This window comes from Python bivittatus, unplaced genomic scaffold (genome assembly GCF_059951505.1).
Source record: "Python bivittatus isolate LINGU-HERP-01145 unplaced genomic scaffold, Pbiv_v1 ctg000980_np1212, whole genome shotgun sequence".
Classification (NCBI taxonomy): Eukaryota; Metazoa; Chordata; class Lepidosauria; order Squamata; family Pythonidae; genus Python; species Python bivittatus.
The window spans coordinates 2,477,559-2,496,229 of NW_028277125.1; the positions used below are offsets into that span (position 1 = coordinate 2,477,559).

General features: G+C 49.9%; 1 long non-coding RNA gene across 1 annotated transcript; it reads right to left on the reverse strand.

Annotated features, from left to right (window-relative positions):
* Positions 1-4,217: 4,217 nt before the first annotated feature.
* Positions 4,218-13,415, reverse strand: LOC112543060 (uncharacterized). The gene is made up of 2 exons (XR_015794497.1): positions 5,831-13,415; positions 4,218-5,697 (listed from the first exon to the last, which is right to left on the reverse strand). It is a non-coding gene; the product is annotated as an uncharacterized LOC112543060 (long non-coding RNA).
* Between the last annotated feature and the right edge of the window lie 5,256 nt (positions 13,416-18,671).

Genomic DNA, 18,671 nt, shown 5'->3' on the forward strand with positions numbered 1-18,671 from the left:
CGGACTTCAACTCCCAGAATTCCCCAGCCAGCCATGGGAGTTGAAGTCCACCCTTCTTAAAGTTGCTGAGGTTGAGAAACACTGATGTAGAGGTTTAGAGGCACTTCCAGAGGAGGTGGGACTCTCTCTTCTATCTGCAACCCATTATTTGTATTTTTTGGGGGGGTGGGGAAGAGCGAAGACAAAATTAAGTTTCTCAAGCAAATAAACACCGTTCAATGTTTGGTTTTTCCCCACATTCCCTCTGGTTGCTGAGTTAGCCTATTTTTCTGGCCTTGCACAAGATGTTGAGTCATAAACCAACCAAAGAGAATATAGATTCCCACTGGGGGGAATGTCAGAAAAGTCAAGATGGCAGTTGTGGCCATGTGATCAAAACCCCGCCTTTAAAAAAAATGCATTCCTTTTTTATTGTGGGGGCACAAGTGCCATCTTGACTTTTCTCACATTTCCCCCCACCCCCACCCCCCCGCAACCGATGCCCTAGGTGCCTGGAATGTTTCTCTAACAAATAAAAAATAAAATGCATATTTGTAGGAGCGTAACTGACGTTTCCATGTTGTATAACTAATCTCAGATGACTATTTCTGGATAATCACTCGATGCCTAAATAAATGGACACCTAGTTTACCCTCATTCTCAATCCTGTCCCCCCTCCCCCTCCCCTCCCTCCCTCCCTTCCTCCTTTCTTCTCTATCCATCCTTCCTCCCTTCCTTCCTTCCTGCCTGCCTGCCTGCCTGCCTGCCTGCTTCCTTCCTTCCTTCCTTCCTTCCTTCCTTCCTTCCTTCCTTCCTTCCTCCTTCCTCCCTCCTTTCTCCTCTATCCTTCCTTCCTTCCTTCCTTCCTCCCTCCCTCCCTCCCTCCTCTCCTTCCTTCCCTCTCTCCTTCCTTCCTTCCTCCTTTCTCCTCTATCCTTCCTTCCTTCTTCCTTCCTTCCTTCCTTCCTTCCTTCCTTCCTTCCTTCCTTCCTTCCTTCCTTCCTTCCTTCTTCCTTCCTTCCTTCCTTCCTTCCTTCCTTCCTTCCTTCCTTCCTTCCTTCCTCCTTCCCTCCCTCCCTCCTTCCTTCCTCCTTTCTCCTCTATCCATCCTTCCTTCCTTCCTTCCTTCCTTCCTTCCTTCCTTCCTTCCTTCCTTCCTCCCTCCCTCCCTCCCTCCCTCCCTCCCTCCCTCCTCCTTCCTTCCTTCCTTCCTTCCTTCCTTCCTTCCTCCTTCCCTCCCTCCCTCCTTCCTTCCTCCTTTCTCCTCTATCCTTCCTTCCTTCCTTCCTTCCTTCCTTCCTTCCTTCCTTCCTTCCTTCCTTCCTTCCTTCCTTCCTTCCTTCCTTCCTCCCTCCCTCCCTCCCTCCCTCCCTCCCTCCCTCCCTCCTTCCTTCCTTCCTTCCTTCCTTCCTTCCTTCCTTCCTTCCTTCCTTCCTTCCTTCCTTCCTTCCTTCCTTCCTTCCTTCCTTCCTTCCTTCCTTCCCCCCCCAGTCACCCTCAGATGACTCTGGGAAGTTCACAATGTGACAGCATCTTTTCCTCCCATGTTTCCGCATCACAACACTTTTGCGAGGTAGGCTGAGCAAAGGGGAGAAATCAACCCTGAGCTTCTGCAGCCAACAGGGTGGGCGGGGGGGGGGGCACCTGAGCCTTCCTGGTCCCAGTCAGTGTCTTAACCACCACCTCCCCACTTTCCCCAGTCCTTCTCTGCTTCCATCCATGACCGGTTCCCTAATTTTTGAGGGCTGTTCGGCTCTTGGGATCGACACAGGGTGTTTTATTGCCCGCCATGGCTGCTGCAGGGTGCCTGCTGCTCCTGGCGCAACGGCTTCTCCGAGGGGAGGCAGGGGCCTGTTGGGGAACCAGGTAACCCCTGCCTCTTCTCCGCCCACACGCACAGAGTCCTTCCACGGTTCAGCTCAGCCCGTTCGCAGCCCCTGGCCCTCTTATCTCGCCTTCAGGGGAGTCCAGAGGACACGCCGCCGCCGCCGCCGCCGCTGCTGCTGCTGCTGCTGCTGCTGTGGTGCTGAACTGTGTCTAAAGGTTCCTGCGGGGATAAACAGGCCACCGCTGGGCTGCCGCTGGGCAAGTGGAAAAATACCAGCCTTGCTCCTTCCCCGCAGCTCTGCTGGCCAGGTGTGCCAGAGCGAGAGGGAGGGAGGGCAGGCGGGCGTGTTGCATAAGCGCCAGGCCCGGGCTGGGCAGGCCGGTCAAATTCTGCCGTGCCGCTCCTTGGGGCTGGCGAAAAGAGAAGCCGCAAGCCCGGCCAGATCACGCCACTCGGTTCAGCTGGTCTCCCCTCCTTCTGGAAACCAGGAGCCCAGCAGCCCCTTTCCAGACTCACCCCTTTCATTCCAAGGCAGAAGCTTTCCTGAGCTGTACCCCTCCTGATTTGGGGATACCCTAGACCAGTGTTTCTCAACCATGGGAACTTGAAGACTGGGCTGGCTGGGGAATTCTGGGAGTTGAAGTCCACCCATCTTCAAGTTCCCAAGGTTGAGAAACTCTGCCTTAGACTAACACAGCCCTCCTCCTCCTGGCTTCCCCGCTCTCTCTTCCTAAAGGCCCCGCAGGCTTCCTTCTTTCCTAACAAAGGTGAGCAACCCAGAATTTCCAGCTGCAGACCCAGCTGTTGCCTTTGAAAAGAGCGTGGCTGGGGGCAAGCGAGGGCCGTTTTCTAGGACCGTCTCTCTGCCTTGAAACGACATCCTGCAGAGGCTGGCATTTTCATTCCTGGGGCGGGCTGCTGGTGCCAGGCTGTTGCTAAGATCCTCGGTCTTTGCAGGTTGATGCGTTTCTCCCCAAGCAGAAAGACGATCATCGATTCGGGTCGGTGCAACCTGCTTAACCAGTGGAGGGGAAAGGGTAGTGGGTGCATTCACTAACCTAGTAAATTAGGTCAGGGTTAACCGTGGCTCCTTTCTTCCGTGACTTTGCGTGTGGTCTGAACTCAGCCTGTTGGGACAGTTTTGGATTCCGGGTTTCCCCACCTCATCCCCCCCCCCCCCGATAATGGTATGAATTGCTTTTCTTTAAAAAAATAGTTTTATTACAAGTTTTTTTGTAAAATAGGCAAACATGCCAAACCAAACCAAACCACCCAATTCACTGCAAAAGAATACAAAAGTGAACTATAAACAAAAATTAAAAAAAGAATATGATGAATGACGAAGAATAACAAGCAAAACAGAATACACACACACACACACACACACACACACATTTGAAAAGCCCAGGCAGTTCAGCGGCTTCAGCAACCAGGCCAAAACGTAAATGTATGAATGAGCCCATCCTGAACTACTACTACTATTACTACTACTATTATTACAAGCTCCTCGGAGCACAGGCATCCGGTGTAAGTCATAATGACATCACGTGCGTCATAACATCATGGCAAACGATGTCACGATCATCCCATCCCTTGCGCCACCCCGGATGCCCGACCCCGGCATTCTCTTCTACGCTCCTGAAGTCCTGCTCTTTGGCCCAAATTAATTTGTTTTGGGGAACCTCTCCCCTGCTCACTAGGGCCAGGGACACAAGGTCCTCATGGACTACAACTCCTGTAAGGCCCAGACGTAAGGACCGCTGCCTGTCCTTGCCAGGAGAGGTCAGTTGCACCCTGGCCAGCGGGCATTTGGTTTTGCTGGACAATGCAGAGACTTGTTTGGGAAGGTGGAAACCGTGCTCAGGAGCACCTAGAAGTCTGTGTGGATCAGAGAAGATTACAGTAATCCAGCTTTGCCACGGTGGACGCAGGATCAAAGGGAGGGTGTACGAATTGTGGGAAAGTGGTGCACCGACTGATTACATTATTGTCAGGATCTTATGTGCAGGTAGAAAAAGGTTGGGGCTTCAACCAAACAGATGCAAGCATCATCCCGGCTTGTTTCGCCCTCCCCCCCCAGAACACCCCTTTGTCAGCTGAATAATCGGTTCTCTTGATCCAGGCAATCACTTAATTTGCCTCCTCCGTGGCAGGAATTGTGCAGTTCAGGAAACTTTTGCATGTGATTAAGTTTACGGCACAACGCGATGACTGCATTCACATCCAACCCAGGTTCGCACAATACGTTGAATCCCGAACCACCCAAAAAATCTAACCAAGGTTAACACGAACCAAGTTATATGTTGTGGGAACACAGCTGCTAAAGCTTGACCGAACCTGGCTGAATGTATTGCACGAAGCCAACGTGCTTTCCGTATTTTCCGAATCCAGCAGCAAGCCGAGACCAAAATAGATTTATTTATTTATTTATTTAAAACATTTATACAGCCGCCCACATAAAAAACATTGATATAGCCCAAATTCAAAAGAAGATGTCATAATTATCATAATTAGCATGTTTCAACTAACTAGAACTAAGCATTTACCCAGAACGTGTGGACTAAACGGACTGTGCTGGCGACACGCTGCATCGTGGCTTACGTTTTTAATTTTGCTAATAAGTTGAAAAATTTGAAGGAAGTACAGAAATGGTGCAAATCTCTCTCTCTCTCTGCCCAACCCACCTCACAGGGTTGTTGTGTGGAAAACAGAAGGCAGGAGTACTAGGCATCTTCACCGCCTTGAGTTATAGATCTATAAAAAAGCAGGATGAAAATATAATAATAATAATAACAACAACAAGACCAAGCATTAAGAATACATATAAAGCCAGAATCGAGAAGACGGCAACAGGCAGCAAATGCCGCCTCTGCAAAGAAGCTGAAGAAACGGTGGACCGCCCGGTTGTCTGCTGCAAGACGATCGCACAGACTGACTGTACCACAACGGCATGAGAAAGTAGCAACACTGGTGCATCGGAAGATCTGCAAGAAAGACCATCTGCCCGCAAGCAAGAACGGGTGGGGCCACAAAACAGACAAAGTCACGGAAAAGGAAGAAGCTGAAGTGCTCTGGGACTTCAGAATTCAAACAGACAAGCCCGTGCCACACAACACCCCCGACTTAACAACGGTTGGTAAGAAAGACCAAAAAGTCTGGACGGTGGACATTGCAATGCCTGGAGACAGCAGGAGAGGAGAGAAAGAACTGGAGGAAGTCACCAAATACAAAGACCTGCAAATAGAAGTAGAACGACTGCGGCAAGAGAAAGCAAAATAGTGCCAATAGCAATAGGCGCCTTGGGTGCCATCCCAAAACATCTGGAGCACCCCTGGAACACCGTCGGCATTGACAAAATCACCGTCAGTCCATTGCAAAAGGCAGCTTTGCTTGGAACAGCTCCCATCCTGCAACGATTCCTTGAAAGCCATCAAACAACATCTGCCTGTGCCAGGTGCTGGGGAAGGACTCGACAGGTGGATAAAAATGCCAAATCCAGTCTAAACACCTGGCTGATTATGCGAATAATAATAATAGTAATTTTCTGCATTGCAGAATCATCACAAACTAGATCAAACTGAGAGCCAGTTTGGTCTAGTGGTGAAGGCGCCAGGCTAGCAACCAGGAGATGGTGAGTTCGAGTCCTGCCTTAGGCATGAAAGCCGGCTGGGTGGCTTTCGGCCAGTCCCTCTCTCTCAGCCCAACCCACCTCACAGGGTTGTTGTTGTGGGGGGAAAAGGAGGAGGGAGGAGGATTACGTATGTTCACCGCCTTGAGTGATTTATAAAAAAATAATAAAGGGATAAAAATCTAATAAATTAATAAATAAAAGTAAACAAACAATAATAACAACCTCTAGAAAGGCACTCTCCAGATCAGTGTTTCTCAACCTTGGCGGCTTTAAGGCGGGTGGACTTCAACTCCCAGAATTCCCCAGCCAGCTTGCTGGCTGGGGAATTCTGGGAGTTGAAGTCCGCCTGCCTTAAAGCCGCCAAGGTTGAGAAACACTGCTCTTGGCTCCACCTATTAATCTTCTCTAGTTTGAGGAAATTTATCAGATCTGGCTGGCAAAATCTGGCTGGTATGCCTTCTTCCGCCTGGATTTTTGTAGACACGATAACCTTAAATATCAAACCCTTAGATTTTATTAGATAGAATAAAAGAAACAAAAGGAGGAGGAAGATACACGAAAGGAGCAGAAAAATTAGCAGGAGGGCAAAAAGAAAAGAACTTTGCTTCTTTATAGGACAGTCCTGCACATACCTTATTCAGGAATAAACCCCGTAAGTTCAGAAAGGCGTATTTTCACGTCAATGAGTACAGAATTGGAACCGCTGATGATTAATCCGCCAATCAACCCGATCCAGGCGTTCAGTTTTAATTAAGCATCGTCTTACTCATTCTTTTTTTTTTCAGGCTTAAAAAAAATTGTTGCATGATGCAATTCCTCCTCTCTGCAAAAGACAGGTAAGCACCCCTGTCTTGTAGAGCAGGGTGAGGTCAAAAAAGTCAAGATGGCAGTCACGATCGTGCAGACGAAGCTCCGCCCATAACAGAGCCCCCTTGCGGTCGCCGCTCCGGATGCCTTGGTGGAATTTTCACCCGACAAAGAAAGAAAAATGGAACTTCACTTGCAGATCCTGAACAAGAAAGGAAGTACACCCTGGGAATTGTTGGTACTGCATAAATGCATTATTTGCTTACAGTTTAAAATTTACCATTTGTAGAACAGTTGATTGAAACACATACAATTTAAAGAAAAGGAGGGGAGGAATAACCACGTTAGACATATTATGCATCTAAATGAATATATCATACAGACACCCAAAAATAAACGTTATGCATTGAGATCAGGAGCCTTTAATACATCTTTGCGTTGCAAAAAGTGGTGTGACAACTTGACATTTACCATTCAAATGGCTTAACTATTTTAGGGCCTAATTTGAAGCAATATTCACTAAAGGAGGAATGCAAATGTCAGGCCAACTGAAAGATCAATATTTCGGGAGAGGAAATGTTGAAATGCATGCCTCCCTCTTTAAGATGGTCCTGGGTTCAAATGGTGCACAGCTGGAGAACCTTTCGGACAGCCGAGGGGTGGAGAAACACTTCGCGGGAAAAGATAGGACAGGGCTTGTCAACTGATGAATTGAGATAAGGCAGTTCTGGAGAACAGCTTGGAATATTGTGGCATCTTCCTCTCCCCGAACTTATTGTGGGTTGCGATAAACCAGTATTTCAACTGTGGCAACTTCAAGATATGTGGGCTTCAACTCCCAGAATTCCCCAGCCAGTCTTAAAGTTGCCAAGTCTGAAAAACACTGTGATAAGCAAAGAGGGACAGTTCCTATCTTTCAGTCAGGAGGTGTGGGATAAATATATACCTCATCCCACACTGTTGAAATGCAAAATTGTCATTGGTTCATCTTAGCGCATGACTCCGTTTGGACTATCACGAGGGTTATCCCTGTTGTTTTTCACGTGAGATGCTGCTGATAAAACGTACGGCTTTCATCATCGCAGACTTCCCTGCCCTTTTTCATTGCTGATTTTTATTGTTTCAGAATAATAACTGGAACACCAATCGTTGTGGTGGTTGCCCTCCTGCGTTTAAACACCCCTTCCATATCCTCAGGCACATGTCCAAGGACGTAGGAGCATGAATGAGGCAGGGGACGAACCTGGAGATCAAGTATTTGCGCCTCTTTATGCCTCCGAAAACGATGAAATGACAAAGTGCTTCGTTTTCAGAACTGGCTTGATCGCCGTGAAAAGGATCACTGAAAAAGAAATTGCCTGCCGAGCTGCCGGAAGGTGCAGCAATGCTGAATATTAAAATATGGGACAGTTTGAGTCAAAGATGTGTTTCGAAAGGGTCATTGTGTAAGTTTTCAATTGAATAACTAGTTAGGAGAGGAGGGGGAAATCCCACTGCATTCGGTGCTTTGGAGATTAATTTAATGATACCAAAGGCAACTGGGCTGTATTTTTCGCTTTAGCTATACATGATGAATATCAGTAGTCAAGCGTGGGGAGATATGGGATCAGCTCGGTATCAAAAATTTATGTTTACATATGTTAGATCAATCAGCTGCTCTAAGATGCCAGTTAAAGGATGGATGAGCATTTGAATAAAATCTTGATGAAGGATTCTCTCTCTCTCTCTCTCTCTCTCTCTCTAATTTTCAATATAATGAAATATGCAAAACAAACAAGAACAAGCAGAAAATAAGAAATAGAGGAACAAGAAAGAAATTGGAAAAAAAAAAGAATCATGCAATTGTGCCTTGCCCCTGCTTTCTATCGAGCCACTGAACTTTCCCCCAACCTCTTGGTCTCATTTGTAATCCCCACATCCTGAAATCATCAATTCATTTTTTTCTCCTTGCAGCAAAAAGCCCGTATCGGGGCTCCAGTCTTTCAAAAAAGTCTTTGCCACTTTTTGCTCTGACCCAGCTGGTCCGCTTCGCCATTTCGGTGAGCTCCGACACTTTATAATCCCATCTTCCACGGCAGGCAAGCCATCGCTTTCCCAACATTTTGCATACAATAATCCGGACACCATATTAATTTCCCATATTTCTTTTCTAACCCCTTGTCCACAAAACCCGGTAAGAATAATACTGGCTTCGTCGTGAAGTTAGTCTGCAACGTCTTTCGCCTCACTGTCTGAGATGAAGGGTTCCATAAATTAGGAGAAGAAAGCCTGTAAAGCAAGGGACCGGAGTTGTTTGGAGTTGGGGGCACATAAATTTGATATTGTGGTTGGTCACACAGTCAGCCAGATGTTTAGACTGGATTTGGCATTTTTGTCGACCTATCGAGCCCTTCCCAAGGACCTGGGATAGGCAGATGTTGCTGTTGCTGCTGCTGCTGCTGCTGCTATTATTATTATTATTATTATTATTATTATTATTATTATTATTATTATTATTATTATTATTTCTTCTTCTCCTGGACCCCTCAGAGGAGATGAGCAACTGGAAGAAGTGTCACAATTAAAAATGAAACAAAACCTGATTGGCTTTCCACAGAAAAGCCAGAGCCCAAATTCACCCACTTTGTGACGAGCTGAAGAACTCCTGAGAGAATAGAGATTAAAATTGCCTTATTAAAAGCCTATCATAATATTAAAAGTGCATTGTTATTGCATTATTAAAGAGGGAGGCGTGTGTTTCCTTCTTGCCCGGCCGTAAACCCGGGAAGTAAACTCTAGGTTTATTCGTGGGGGAGGGTCCCGGCAAATCCCTTTATCCTCGCAGGGGGGTTGCAGTCTTGCAGAGTTTGAAAGGCTCTTTCATGAGATGTTTTGCATGACATGGGTTGAGGCTGTAGCGCCTACCTTTGGGGGCTGGCGTGGTCCAGGAGCACAGTTTCATTGGGTTAAGGTAGCAGAGGAACGAAAAGAAACTGCAGGCTGTTTTGAGATTCCCCATCAGATCCGCTGGTTATGAGGCTGCATGTATGAAACGGAGGAATCAAAGCTGAGCCCACTTGCGGCGATCCTCCGTGATGGCCTTCAAACGACAAAATTGTGACAGGCGGCCCTGCACCGTGTGGGGGATCACGCCAATATCACAACGTATTATCCTGTTAATACAACGCTGGATATTTATTTGATTCAACCACAGAATCGCTCGCAGGCTGCTTTGCAAACGCTGGGTTTCTTTCACTTTTGCAACGCAGCTATGCGGCCTTTACTTTCTCTTTTTAGAAAGGAAAAAAGCGTGTGGTTGTGTGTGGATTCGGGGGGGAGGCGAGCACCAAATCCATCATTTCACAGTGCTCGGACGCGGTGCGCGGAGAAACGCAGCAGCGTCTTTTATGGAGCATTTATATGTACAAATGGGTTCACGAGCTCCACGGCCAGCAACCGCTTTTCATCCTGGCCTTACAAATTCTCAGACTTTGTCAAGAAAATGAAGAGATCGACTTTCCAGAAACAGAACCTTGCTAGGTGTGACCAAATGTCTCTCCAGATGGTGATAAAAGCTTCATCTTTCCCTTTCTAATGCCATATGTCTGGTTTTCAAGGGTATAATACAGCAATAATGATAATAATTTACTAAACCTATATGCCACCCGACTCCCAGCGACTCTGCGTGGTTATTCCCTTCATATTCCCCTTAACTATGGAAACTCTTTTTAGCTTGCCTCGCAAGCAGCCATTAAGAAATCGTCACGGGGGTTGCATTCGCACTGAAGCAGATTTTTTCAGACTTAGCAGCTGCAGAGACACACAAGCTAAACTTGGTCTGTTGGGGGTCTCACCCGTTGTGTGAACACAGCCATGCTTGTTAGGGTCTGCTCCAAGGTACGGTGCAAATGCATGAAATGAGTTAATCCAAGAACACGCTGAGTTCTGGGAACATCGCCGTCAAGGGAGCCAAGTAAAAACGGAAGGAATTGCAAGCTGAAAATGAAAGTTTCGGGCCTTGAGGCGCACGAGTCTCAGCAGGGCAACGGGGCTTTGTAGGGCTTCATCTATCCCTCGCAGGTAAGGATGGAAATCTGGGCAGGCTCTTGAAAATCCAGACCTACCCGTTTAAACATCGCCTCGGCTTTTCAGGAGCGAACGTAACCGCTAAGACCTGAATCCCTCCAGATGTTTTGCACTGCAGCCTGGTAACTTCAGCTAACACCCTGCTTGGGCTAAACTGCAGCCCGGCACAATCGGAGGCAGATGGGTTAAAGAAAAAAAACGAAATACTTCATTTGTGCTTCCCTGTATTTGTAACCTTTGCGTTGCCTTAAGAGGAAGAGAAGACAACTGAGAAAATTAAATGCAGGAAAATTCCAATAGAGGAGAATCTCTGTAGCTCGGGGTTGAGCTGTGGAGTCCTTGGGGCTCGGTGGGTTGCTCTGCAGACGTTTCCTTACCCAACAAGTAACATCATCATCAGTGCTAGGGAGGGTGGTGCTTGCTCCCTGTTTCTATACCGTGGCTTGCCCTGCCAGGGTTGGTGGGGGTGAGTTTTTCTTCCTGGTAATTCCTTGATTAGGGTGCTGTTTTCTGCTCAATGGTTTGTCTGGGGTTAATCCCTGCTTATCTGGGTGTTGGTCGCTGGAGAGGTTGTGTTCTGGTCTTCTTGCTTCCTTCTTAGCCTTTTTATTGTCTCCGCCATCCATAGACACACAGAGGTAAACCACACTTATCCACCATTCAAAAGAGACAATAAAAAAAGCTAAGAAGGAAGCAGAAAACGATACCCTAATCCAGGAACTACCAGGGAGAAAACCTCACCCCACCAACACTGGCAGGGCAAGATACTCTATATAAACAGGGAGCAAACCCACACTCCCTAGCACTGATGATGGTGTTACCTGGTTGGGTAAGGAAACGTCTGAGAGCAGTCAACTAAGCTCAGAGAGCACCAAGGACTGCATGAAAATTAAAATTCTAATTTATCTTAATCACAAGCTTGTAATATGGGGGGGGGTGTCCTTTCTTGGTGTGGGGCTCAGCGCTTGGTGCTGAGTTTCCATGAAATATGCCAGCTGGATTTCTCAGGGGCAAGGAAAAAGAATTTGTCGTCGTGGAACTCTTATTTATTAAGCTGGCATTCTGGCTTCTGAAAGGGTGCTCCCGATGGCTGTCGACAAAAAAATACTGCCAAGTTAGCGAAGTGACTGCAAAAATAATTCCAACTCACACGAGAACGTGTGCAGTGCAGATACAGAACAAAGGTAGAATTTATTTCACTGCACTTCAGAACTGCCCAAGCAGCCATCCCATAAATCAAAGAAAATGCATTAAAAACGTGTGCGCGCGTGTGGGCATACCCGTGTGTCTTGTTTTATTATTTATTTTATTTAAACCAAAATAAAATCACCCAACAACCAAAGCTCTCTGGACAGTTTACAATAAACACACCCCAAAGGGGGAAAAAATAAAAATAAAAATACAGTTTGAGTAACATCAAATCGGATACAAAACAAAGTCCTCATACAAACTAGGCAGCAGCAAAGTGATAGTCCAGTCTAAAACAATATTGTTTAATTAATACATAATTAGAATACAATCAAAATACAATATCCCCTCCCCCCAAATATTCATATTCATATATATATTTATCATCTCTAGAGAGAAAGATAAACATTCGACCACTATTCTAAATTTAACATTCAGCATCTCTTCCTGAGGACCATAACAACATGGAGGAAAATCCGGCAAAATCTGTTTGGATACACCGATTTCAATTAACTAAAACCCTAGCCTCTTAACTGGCACATCCAGTACTGAGCACATCCACACACACACACACACACACACAATAAAACCTTAATAGAGATATATAAAAACTTTATGATGCTTAATCAAGGCAAGTTTGTTTTCACGGATATTGCAAAGCCCTGTGTGAGAGAGAGTACATCTTGTTCGCCAAGGACAAACAGAGAGCAAAAGGCTTGGTTTGCTAGCTGGATGACAATAAAAAATAAAACATCCATAATTTTTAAAAATTGCAAGCGCCCGTGATGTTTGTGCACCCGACAGCAGTTCAATGTCAGGAAGATAAAATCTTGAACGCTTCCTGCCTCCGGCTGTTGATTACACGATCTTGCAGTGGGGACAAATACGTACGAAGGTGTTACTTGCCCCAGAGCGTTAAGGATAGCACGCCCCACATCCACCCCACACCCCCGCCGGAGAACGGGGCTAGTCTGGCTGCGAAGGGGACGGGGGGAGAAAAGTGGAAGGGTTCTCCTCGGCCGAAACTCCCGAAGGAAGGGAAGAGCCACAGCGGGGTCCGCAGGAAGCATCGGTTACGACACCAGCCAAGTGCAAAGCACACCCCGGCGGTGGCTGAATCGGCGACAGGGTTAAAAAAGTGTGGCGTTTCGTCAGCATGCTCCATGCCCGTGCAAACTGTGGCTTTCGGTGTTACTGCACTGCATCGGTTTGCAAACAGCTTCCCAACGGGGCCCAGAGTGTTCTAGAGGCCCCGGATAGAAGCCGTGGGGTTTTATATTTTCCATCAAATTAGGCTCTGTTCGTAATGGGAACTGTTATTTATGGCCCACCCTCCCATGCCCGCCTGCACCGCGCGTCGCCTCTTTCCAAGATGATCCTTGCAACCACCGGGAGCTCAGAATGCAAGAGAAGTGGGTGAGAGTGTACGAGCGTGCAAGCGTGTGCCTATGTACACAGGCCAATTTGGTTTATACAGCTTGATGGAAACGTACAGAAACTCCGCCAGCCCAACATGAATCGGAGCTCGCCCTCAACGGGTTAATGTTCTCCTGCCTATAATGGTTTTAATTGAGCGTGTTCCTAGGTTATTAAACTATACGTATTTTCAGTGGGAGAGCAGGGAACGCACGGCGGAAGGTTCGGGAGCGAAGGAACGCTCAATGCGCGCCTGCAAGGATTACAGGACACGCAAATTGCATTTCGACCCAAAGGCCTTTCGGGGATCCGGAACCGGCTGAGCTTCTCAACCAACTTTTCATTCCCGAAAGGGGGGGGGGGGATCTGCCGTCCCCTCCAGGGACACTGGGACCCCAGGAATGCAACTGATTACATTTCCCTTGAAGGGTCTGATCCCAGCAGGATCGTGTCCTTGACCAGCACTTTAGATCAGTGTTTCTCAACCTTGGCCGCTTGAAGATGGGTGGACTCCAACTCCCAGAATTCCCCAGCCAGCCTTGCTGGCTGGGGAATTCTGGGAGTTGGAGTCCACCCATCTTCAAGCGGCCAAGGTTGAGAAACACAGTGTAGAAGGGTTCCAAGGAAAGTTGCAAGATCTCTGAACAACAATTGTTCCTCCAGCCTGCAACCTCTTCCAAATTCACGGCCTGCAAACAGCACCGTGCAAAAACTCCCCACGTCCTCAGACTTGGCCTGGTGGAGTCACAATTCCCCAATCTTTGCTACTTGCCCATAATCTTGAAAACCTCTGATTTTTAAAAGGATGACCCTTGGCAGGGGCCGACTGGTGTTGTCTGACGGTCGGGCAGCCTGCCACGGCTCTTCGTCGCAAACAGCTGACTGGGATTCTGCATTTCACACCATCGGGCGCAATCGAGAGACGCCAGTAGGTCTCGCGCTTTGCCTGCGAGGCTTTGCACCCATGTTCTGGAGAAGCCATGCTCCTCCGTTAGAAGACGGCTAATTTGGATGGCGCCCCAAATTCTGGGTTATTGAAAAATCACAGCGTTCAGCTCTCGGTGCCAGCCTGAGGCCTCTTAATCGGTTTGCTGCTGTCCTGTGGCATTGCTTAGGTTGCTGAACTGAGGCTGATCTAACTAAAATCCTGGTTGTACCACAGCCTATGATTCAACGCAAAATGAAGATTAAAAATACAACAACAGCAGCCTACAGACTTGAGGAACAGTTATATACCAATGGGATTCTTTGCACTGAACAGACTATTTGCTAATCCTGCAACTCGTTTGCTAATTCTAATTATTTGCACCGATCTGAGCTTCGTCTCACGCATGTCAGACACTCTTTTGGCCTCATCGGGTTCAGGGAGGGTGCTCCCCTTAGCAACCAAGGCTGCATTTCCTTGAACGTGCCAAGTTCAAGTGTCCCAACCAAGGTTGCCAACGGGGTGTCTGGTCTAGAACTGCTCTCCAGCCTTCTTAAACTGCCCGGCCGAGACTGACAAGACTTGCTTCTGAGTGACCCCACGAAGGGCTGGTGGTGTGGCTGCATCCTCCCCGCCAAGTCTCTCCAAACGAAAAGAGCCTTGATTTATCATCACACGTGGCCCTCGCACAGCGTTTTTGTTCCAAAGAAACCAGCCAATTATCTTCCCCAATTCTCCGGGGAGGGACCTGGCACAGATGAGACGTTTGCTCTTACATTTCTATCGGGTCAGAAATAATAGCCTGGATCCAAATGGGAAACAGATGGGTCTTTTGGGGGGGGGTTGGGTGAAGGCAAGACCAACTCAACCCGAGACCCAACCTTGGAGCGTTTCTTGATTAAGGGAGCATGGGGGCCACTCCAATCCAAAGGTGCCCAGAGGAGTAATGTTCTGGGCCTTGGGGGCAAGGGGGTCAGCTCACTTCTCTAGAAAGGCCCTACCTGGGGAGTCCAACCCTTTGCCCATGTTCACAGCTTCTCTTCCATCCTCCACGAGGACCCAACCCACCCTCCCGTGAACTTGCACGAAACAGGGAAAGGGAGGCGGTCTGGACCCCCTTCCAGCAGCAACCAGATCTCCCCTGGGATTGCGGGCAAAGGTCTCCTGGATCAGCCAGCTGTTTGCCCTGGACAAGATGTTTTGACATTGGGGGGCAGGGGGGCACACCCCCAATCAGTGTTTGCAAATGATACAGACCAAGAGGCCCAGAGGCGAGATTTGAGATCTTTAAAAAAAAACGTTAACAAGATATTGGGGATTCACGTTACTTATCCCGTACCCTGAGCAGCAACTAATAATTTGGTCTGTTATTTTTCCACGGGGTTCTGCCTGCAATTTTCTTCTCCCGGGTCATGCGACGGGCATTTTATCTAGGGCTTATGGGATGCTTTTGAGGGGCAAAATTTCACCGGCAGGCCCGGTCCTGTTCTGTCTCCCCAGAGAAGGGCCGAAGGGAGACAGGAGCCCCTGCGCATCTGCGTGGTGGAGCTCCTGAACATTTGCAACGCCTGGATTTTTAGAAGCAGGCAATCGAGCCTGGCGAAAGAGAGGCCTTTTAAGCTCTGCGCACCAGACGAATAGGTATCTTCCCTCGCAAGGTGGGTTAAATTAGTGCCCTTCTCGTCTGACCAATTATTATTCTCTGGCATTTGAGTTTTTTTTTTTAAATATATTTTTAAAAAATTAGCACGGCTTTTAGAGTTCTTCTGCATAATCATCATAACAACAGTTTTTTGGAATCGTCATCTAGTTTTTCTGAATAATAATACTCGCCATTCATCAATATGTACTTTAAATTATAGTTACTCAAGGAATCAAGCTTCGCAATGTTTTTTAATTACGAAAAATCAGGATACACATTTTATACATGGGTAGAGGAGAAATTTAAAAAGCAGGCACTTTTCCATCTTGGCACGTAAAGTTATGACAGTCTGGCTTCCTCTCATTTTTTTTTTTTAAATGACCAAAGGGCACATAATAATGGTAGGCTGGCTTATTTGGAGGGACGTGGTTAGGAATGGAAGGAAAAGCTTTTCCCTAGGTTGGGGTGGTTTGCAAAACCTATTTTGCTAAAATCCACGACTCCCCCATCCGGAGTTCGAAGCAGACGACTGCTGGAAGCTTCCTTCAGCAGCCTAATTTAGAGCTGGAACCATCGGCACCAGGATCTCAGATGCCTTTGCTGGATTACTGCAAGCCTGCCAACCTGCCATTAGGTCGAGATCAATTTGATCCAGGGGATCCATGACAGTCAGGGAGAACGCTGCCTCTTGCTCTCCGGGGCCCCCTCCGGCCCTCTTAGGAACTGCTTCTCTGGCCTGGTTGGGAGTCCTTCCTTCCCCACCCCTCAGCCGGTCCCAGGAGAAGGGAAAGTCAAGGGGCCTGGGAGAGTGCAAACACACGCACGGCAAAAGTGACTTCCACATCAGCTGGGGACCTGCTGGGGTGGGGCACCCAAGAGTTCTGCAGAACACCAGCGATTTGAGTCGGGCACAGCTTGGCAAAGCTATTGGCACCCAGGCAGAAGTGAAAGCTTGCCACGGCCTTCTTCCGGGACAATTTTTCAATTGCCTCATCTAGCCCCCGGCCATGGGATTTCCTAGTGGTCTCCCATCCACGCCTTAGCCAGGCCTGACAGCGCTTCCGCTGTGGGGATCAGACGAGGCCAGAGCAAGGCACCACAAGGCGGATAAATACGAACTCCAGATGGGTCTCCTGTGCCACAAAGGGGTTAACAATTTCCTGTACCCTGGTGGAGGGGAAGCCCCAGTAAGAGTCCATCTGTCCAAGAAATGGATGCTCTGTGTCCATTTTGTTCTGGGGGCCACGGCTGGGGAGGAAAATGAGCCCTGCCGGTGGAAACCCAGAGGCAAACAGCTGCTTCTAGGCCGGCAGTTAGAATGCCAGGGAACAAAACGGGAGTTCTAGCTATCCAAGCCTGCCTGTGCAGGAACGACTAACTGAGTTCAGATAGGTACTGACCCACATAATTTTTATATCAATAAAAGCTATCATAGCAGCTTTCCCCCGAAGTCACTCTCTCAGCAAACCTCAGGGAAATTTGGTTGCTGGATCACCCCTTTATTCTTAACCGCGTCCCCAAAAGAGGGCCGTCCCTGGACTGACTCCCTTGCCAGAAGGCCGGAGGGTCCCTGAAAGACGGGAAATTACCCGGGCAAAAGGTTTGCAGAAAATAAGAGCCAACCGCCCCCCCCCCCACGCCAGCCACGCCACGCGACGGCCGCGGGCCCCGAGCCCCCTCCGGGCGCCCCGCGCCTCTCCCCGCCGCGGCCCGGGGGCGCCCAGCTGCAGCTATTCCGGCGCTGGCCCCTGTTCCGGGCGCCCCCTCCCCCTCTGCCGGGCAGGGGAGGGGAAGTCGCGGAGCTATTTTTAGCCCTTCCTTTAATCTCCCAACAATTAGGCGGTTTATGATCCCTAAACAAACAAACAGCCGGGAAGCGCCCGGGATCCTGACGGCCGGCTCGGGGACAGCGGGGCGCGCGGGGCGGCCGGCGGAGAGGGCGCCCTCCTACCCCGGCCCCGCTTCCCCCGCCGTGCGGCGTGCCGCGGAGCTCCGGGGCTCGGAAAGTTGCAACCGAGCGACCCGCTCCCCCTCGCCCGGGCCCCCGCCGAAGAGGCGCCTCCGGCACCGCGTCCCCCCCTCCTCCTCCCCCGGGCGCCGCAGAGGGGCCAGGCCGGAGAAGGCCTTTGGGCAGCCGGGAGGGTCCCCCCGAGCCCGCCGAGTTTTACCTGGATCGCTCACCGCGGAGGCCCATCCTTCCAGGCCGGGGGCCCTCCAGCCGTCCCCCGGCGCCCTGCCTCGCGCGGCCCGGCCGGCCGGCCCCCTCCTCCACCCTCCGGCCGGGGTCCCGTCCGAACGCGGGGCTCCAGCGCGCCAAACCCCGACCCGGGCGCTCCGCGGCTCGCTGCTGCTTGCTCGCTCGCTCTTCCGCCCCCTCCCCGCTTCCAAGCTCCCGGCCGCGGCGGGGGCGGGGGCGCCGGTGCCTCGGGGGCTCCCGTCCGGGGCGGCGAAGAAGAGAGGACTCCCGCGAAAGCTCCTCCGCGCAGCCACGCGGGTCCCCGCCCGTCTCCTCCGCGGGCGGGCTTCGGCGCTGGGGAGCTGGAAGGGGCGGCGGGAGCCTCCGCGGAGCCCGGCCTTCCTTCTTCGGGGCAACGGCCCCCTTCCAATCCCTCCCCCCCCGGCCCTGCTTCAAGCGGAGGGAAAGTGTCCAAGCGCAGATCCGTCCTTTCCCAGCCGGCGTCCGACACCCTGAACCGCAACCATCACCAGTAAATAGATTCGCACCCCAAATACGATCCCAGCGACCGAGCGGGCCCGCTCCGGCGTCGGCTTCTTCCGGCTCGCCCGGCGCGAGAGGACCGCTCGGAGCCTCCTTCCCTCCGCCTTTCTCTGAGCGAGAGCCGCTCCGCTTTCCCCTTCCTCCGCAGCGTAACCAGGAATTCTTTTCACCCTCGCCCGCCCCCCTCTCCGGGCGGCTGCTGGTTTTGTTTGTTTGAACCCAAATCAAAACTTTCTCCCCCGCCCCCCCGGCCCCGGCCTATTCGCCCCCCTGCTCGGGATCTGGAGACCCGATCCCCGGCCCGAAGGAGTCTTTCTAACAGGGAGCTAACGGGAGGGTGCCGGCCCGCGGGGAGGGGGGGGGAGGCGAAACCGTCCAAAGGAATCTGCCCGGATCCCCGGATTTCTGTTATGTCACCGAATAGCAAATTAGTTCTCAGAATTCCGAGGAAGGGGGGGAGGAGGGAATCGA